This window comes from Olea europaea, chromosome 18 (assembly GCF_002742605.1).
Source record: "Olea europaea var. sylvestris chromosome 18, O_europaea_v1, whole genome shotgun sequence".
Taxonomy (NCBI): domain Eukaryota; kingdom Viridiplantae; phylum Streptophyta; class Magnoliopsida; order Lamiales; family Oleaceae; genus Olea; species Olea europaea.
In genome coordinates, this window is record NC_036254.1 from 16,036,580 (window position 1) to 16,042,724 (window position 6,145).

The 6,145-nt window shown below is 30.3% G+C and overlaps 1 long non-coding RNA gene across 1 annotated transcript; it reads left to right on the top strand.

The window, feature by feature from the left end:
- The first annotated feature begins 2,068 nt into the window (after window positions 1-2,068).
- On the top strand, window positions 2,069-5,288 carry LOC111367613. The gene is made up of 2 exons (XR_002697864.1): window positions 2,069-2,455; window positions 5,257-5,288. It is a non-coding gene; the product is annotated as an uncharacterized LOC111367613 (long non-coding RNA).
- Window positions 5,289-6,145: the final 857 nt, after the last annotated feature.

Below are 6,145 nucleotides of genomic sequence, written 5' to 3' on the forward strand. Positions count from 1 at the left end.
GTTGCTTGACTTGCATCATTGTATACAAGGTTCTGTATTGCTACTCAATGGCATAACTATTTTCAAATTCTTTTGAATTGCTCCATTCCAGTCTTCAATTTAATTCTATCTAGAGTTCAAAACCACCATTAGCTTTGTACAAGGGTCATTCTAATTTTCTTGATCTCAAAGTTTGAATGTTCTCCTAATGAAAATTTAAAAAAATGTTACTCCTATTTTTGCCTCATATTTATAAATAGTCAAGCCACTTTTTCTCCACACATTTTGACGACCCACAAGTAATATTCACTTATCAACCACTTATTTCTATCTATTTGTAATTTAAACCCACATGTTAGCTGCTATGAACTTATGACCTCCATGCTATTCCTTTGTGAGAAAAGAATTACTGGACACGAACTTGTATTTCATTTGATGGAAGTTTTCCATCAAAAAGAAGGATATAGATTCAATGAAAAGTTCAACACTCGTCTAGCATCATATAAGATCATTTCAATTTGCTCTATCTAATCCATTATGCTTACCATTCAGAATGCATGGAAGTGCTATTATGGCTTCTATCATCTTTTTGGGAAGCTTTTGATTAGAAAGATGTCCCTTGAAAAATCAACATAATTTAAACATCAACTTCAAAGTTCAAACAATTATGCTCATTATTCGGGATGCATGGAAGTGCTATTAGGGCATCTATCATATTTTTCGGAAGCTTTTGATCAGAAAGATGTCCCTAGAAAAACCAACTTAATTTAAACATTAACTTCGAAGTTCAATAGTTTCATTTCTCTTTGTGCTAATCTTCTTTTTGCAGCAACTGAATGAACTTGTTTCCCTAAGGTATTTTCATAAAATTAAGTTTTATAACATACTCTTACAGTTGCTGCAAATATGACTATAACTCGATTATTTCAATAATACCTTACTTTTCATTTTTAATATATATTTAATTCATTTAACCATTTAGCCACATTTTACAGATTCATTTACCCTATATGCTTTCATTAATGTATGAATTCCTTATTATTAATTCTCAATTAATTAACATTCAAATTCATTATGCATTTCAATTTCATTAATTCGGATTATATGTTAACTTGAATTTCACATTCAAGAATGTATTTCATTAATCACGTCTATGTATGCGAATTAACAGTTATTTTTACTTAATTAGAAATTAAATAATGATTTAGCACTCATTGTCACTTATATATTCCCCATTGTTAATTCTAAATTAATTAACATTCACGCATATTCAAATATTATTTTTATAGCACTTATAAAGCATTTCATAATAAAGTGCGTTGCACGTTTAATGTTGACTATTATACATCAATTTCTTTGTGCTTTGCTTTAGCATGATAGACAGAGTTCGAAGTGAGCAATTTAGCACCAGCATTGATTCGTCCTTAGCAAATAACCTTAGATCATGCAACATTGATTGCAGCCAATCAAACTCTCTTGTAGCCTGTGCTAACCCTATATTTGGCCTCTGTGCTGGAACACGCTACTACCTTTTGTTTCTAGAGCTTAAAGCAACCAAATTAACCCCTAAGAAAATGCAATATCCTTTTGTGGATTTTATGTCATCAAGGTATCTCCATCGGCATATCCTTCCAAGTAATATCCTACACTGGTTCTCACGTGGTTAGGCTTAGCTTGGTACCTTGACTTATAGGAGTAGGATTGCCTTGTGCATGAAGCATTTTTTTTAGTCGAAAGATTGATAAGCCACCCATATTAAATCAGCTACGTAAATCTTAAAAAGTCAGCTACATCTATGGAAATCCTTTTTTCTAATCTACTGCTACATCTACCTAAGGTCAGTGGCCGGCACAGGGGGTCTTGGGGGTTCAACTTTTGGTGTTTTTTTGCATGTTTTTTGATTACTTGAATTGATCATTTGTATGAAAATTTTAAATACACTATAAATTCTTTAAATGTAAATATACATTCTCTTGTGAGGAGTAAAATATTAATAAAATGATTGTTCAAAATCAAATTAATGAAAACGTTGACCAAAATATTAATGAGAGATTTTTTTACATGTAAATCTTTGTTTTTCGAGTCAAGTATGAATCTTTCAAAAATCAAGAATAAAGTATTTGATCTGTACAAAGTTAGATTGTGCCCCACTGACTCAAAATGTCCGCTTCTGCCATTGCCTAAGGTCCAACAAATTAAATCTTCTACAATTATTCCGTCTTTATCCATTCAACTGCATCACTAATTTTAGATTGTGATTCTACTGCTGCAGGTTTATTTTCATGCTATTCCAGATGACATCATTGATAGTCTGGTAAACTTCCTATAGACCAAAGTTGGAAATAGTTGTCATCTCCATCCATATCCCTCGTTTAATTGTATGAGATATGCATAGCTTGAGGAGGGAATAATACTCAATGTTGCTGGGGGTTTGATGCTAGAACATCCACTGACTTTACCCTTGGTAGACACAGTGGTCAGTCTCTCTCTCTCTCTCTCTGTGCACCACACAATGAAGCAATTATTAGCTTGAAACTTGTCTTACAGTGTTGCGGTTTTAACTTCATCTTTCTTGATTAATGAGAGCTTTCCTTGTTCCTTGTGGTGGCAAATGCCATTATTTGGCGGCCTCGTGGAGTTGACATTATATATTTTAGAAAATCTTCACCTGTAACCAAGTTGAGGTGATTTTGACATAAAGGTCTAGAACAAGGCTGAAGGATACTAGGATTCTTCAAAGCCAACCTCACAGAAGAAGAAATAGAGAACGATTGAGAGCAAAAGAGCTGAATGGTTTCTGTATATTCCATATTCTGCATGAAAAGAACTTTACACTAAGCTTTAAAAGTGAACATAATAATTGTTGAAAATAAAAACTTGATCAACAAATCTTCTCACCTAACTAGGATTTTCACCTTCTAAACTTTACTAGTTTTGATGCTCAAACTTGGATTAAGATGGGATATGACTATTTGGGAGGGAGATACTCGAATTACATCAATTTCTCATTAAAAGTGGGCATGGGCGGACCCAAGAGAGTCAACTTTTGAGATTTGATTTGATTTATTTATTTATTTTTGGTATTGATAAGTTTTGTTTGGTATCAATTGAAATTGAAATTTTAATATAAATCAAAGTTAATAATTAATTTTAATAACATATTTCATGAAATCTTTAGCTTTTTAACTTTTATCAAAATATACTAAAAATCTAATTTTAACCTCCATCAAACATGGCAAAATCACAATAAATTTGAATTTTTCTCTTTTCTCTTGCTATATTTTACACACACCTTTTACCAAACCCTTTACCCTTCTAAATTTTTAAAATTTGTCTATAATTTTTCTTTGAATTATCAGATCTACTATAAATTTTTACTTTCCAATCAAATTTTCAATTAATTAGAACCTAAATTTGCATTTTCTTATATCCTATTTGTGTACAAGGAATGTGACTGAATTGATTAAATGCAATTTAACTTATTATATTTAAAGAATTGTATTTATTTGATTGAATATTGGTTATATGTTTTTTCTTTTGATCATTTGAATTGATTGTTTGTATTAAATACAATATAGCCTCTGTTTGGTTCTTATTTTTGAGATAAAATGCATTATGGAATAATAATTTTTTGGAGATTGTGTGATTAAAAAGTAAGAAAAAGTTTTTGATATACGTGTATAATTATTTTATAGAAGAATGTGTGGTTGAAAATGAGTTTTGAGAAAATGTATTCTTGAAAAATGAGGCTCAAATAGGGTTATAATTTTTTTTAAATATAAATATGTATTTTTTTATGATGAGCAAAATATTAATGAAGAAATATTTTTTAAATGTAAATCTGTTTTTCTCGGTAAATTATAAATCATTCAAAAATTAATAACAAAGTATTCAATTTGTAAAGATTTTGATTGTGCCCCTGAAAGTGGGGGTATTTATAGATTGGCGAAGCAGCACGAAACCCAGCACAAAATGTTCTTTGCTTTAAACATTTCTTATGGAATACTCTTGTCGTCACATTTCATCAATCTCGCCGTTAAATCCCAATAAATAGGGGGAAAATGGGAAAAAAAGAAAGGATAAACTCCCTGCCTATTAGACATGTTTCACAAAATCTCCCAAAATTAGCAAAAAAAGGTCCCCCAGTGTCTATATTATTAATTAAAAGATTGAAAATGATGAATATACTCTTCTATTTAAATAAAACAAAAAGGGAAGAAAATAATAAAAAAACTAATTTAAACTATAGTCTCAATTTTTTTCAAATAAATGCAAACAAGCTCCAAATAAATAATAATAATAAAAAATAAAATAAAATAAAATCCAAATTTTTTTTTTGAGTGGTCATGGTGGTTTTTAGTTTCCTTAATTTCATGCCATTTTGCTACAATTATTCAATCACCTACTTGAGTTTAGCAACATTCTCGTAAGCACATATTTTAGGGCTTCATTTTTTTATTTTTTTTTTCGATTTTTTTTTTAATTTTAATTTTTAAATTTTTTATTTGGAACTTGTTTGCTGAATTTGAAAAAAATTGCGATTATAGTGAAATTAATTTTTTTTTAATTTTCTTTGTGTTTTATTTAAATATGAGGGCATATTTATCGTTTTCAATTTTTTTATTGAGAAAATAGACAATGACTTTTTCGCGCTAATTTCAATAGGTGGGTGTTTTGCACAAAATTTCTAATAGGTGCCTTCTTTTTTTTCCCCCATTTTTCCCTGAACCATGGAACAGACGAAATATGGTAGCGGATATTCTACAAGAAAGGTTTTAAACAGGGACGTTTTATGCTATTTTCAAAATGTAGGGGGCTTTTCGATAGCAAGGGTAATTTGTAGGGGGGGGGGGGTTTGTGCTGTGTGGCCTTGTAGATTTCTCTTAAAACTTTGGGATAATTCGGTCAAGTAGAGGGAACGATAGATGACAGCCTCTTATTGGCTAACTTGTAGTTGATTCTATTAAGAGTGTTACGTTTTATTCATTTACCCATGTGTATTTTATTAACATTCTGGGTAGGAGGAGGATTCGCATACTTTGGGCGAACCTTTTACTCCCTTGTTCTCTCGCGTATTGTCTTGTGCTTCGATATCAATTGACAAGCTTCGTGGATTATATTTCGAGGTTTTAACAATAACTAATAATAAAAGTAGTCTACCCAGCTTTGAACCAATCAATTTTCTCAAATAAAATTCTTGTGTGTAACATTTACTCTGTATGGTTGCTTGAGTTTGTTTGTCGTTTTAACTGATGCTTTATTTGAAATGATTTTCAGATTGGAACCTGCGATTGTGTAATGGGACTTTCGAAAACTCTAACGGAGAAACTTATTCAAGAAGCCCTGTAGAAGAACTATATAGAGACTGCCATTACTTCGCTATTATGATGATTTCACAAGTAAATTACTCATCAACTTCTATGTAGAGTATCAAATGTCATCCAGTCAAAAAATTGAGTCATTGACTTTAATAAGTCAAAATTGACCATTAATGTTTCAATTTTCTTGCCAAACCCTTGAGTTTTGAAATAGGCTTGTCTTGATTATTCTTTAACAAGTGCAAGGAAGACTCTGTACCAAAAAAACAGAAAGATATTTTGTGTACTAAAGACTTACAAGCTCAAATCAATTATTAATAGAATTTAAAATAAAATCTTGAGTTACTTCCACTATTTGGTATAAGTAGGGACAAAGACACGAGAAAGGTTTTGAGAGCAAATTTCACAAAATTTTAATTGTGAGGACAAAATTGAAAATTATATGGAATTTCTTTGAAAATTTTGTGTAAAATCTATTGTAAAATCTTAGTGTGCGATTGGTTTGCGTTTTTGTTTTTCATTTTAGTTTTGAAGTCATTTTTTATTTTCTATTTTGAGGGATTATTTTAATATTGTAGAAAATACATTTGGTTTGTCATTCATAAAAGTTGTTTCTCAAAACAAAACACAGAAAACACGTTTGGCTTAATATTTTAGAAATAAGCTTTATGGGATTTTTTTCAATTAATTTGATTGTTTAGTAAAACATATTAATTTATGTTAATATGTGATTGAAAAACATAAATTTTAAATTTGGTGAAAAAAAAAAAAAGGAATCATTGGAAGTATATCTCCTACAATCGTATCGAAATCATTCGTAGACAATAAATTGATGGGGGGGGGGGGGA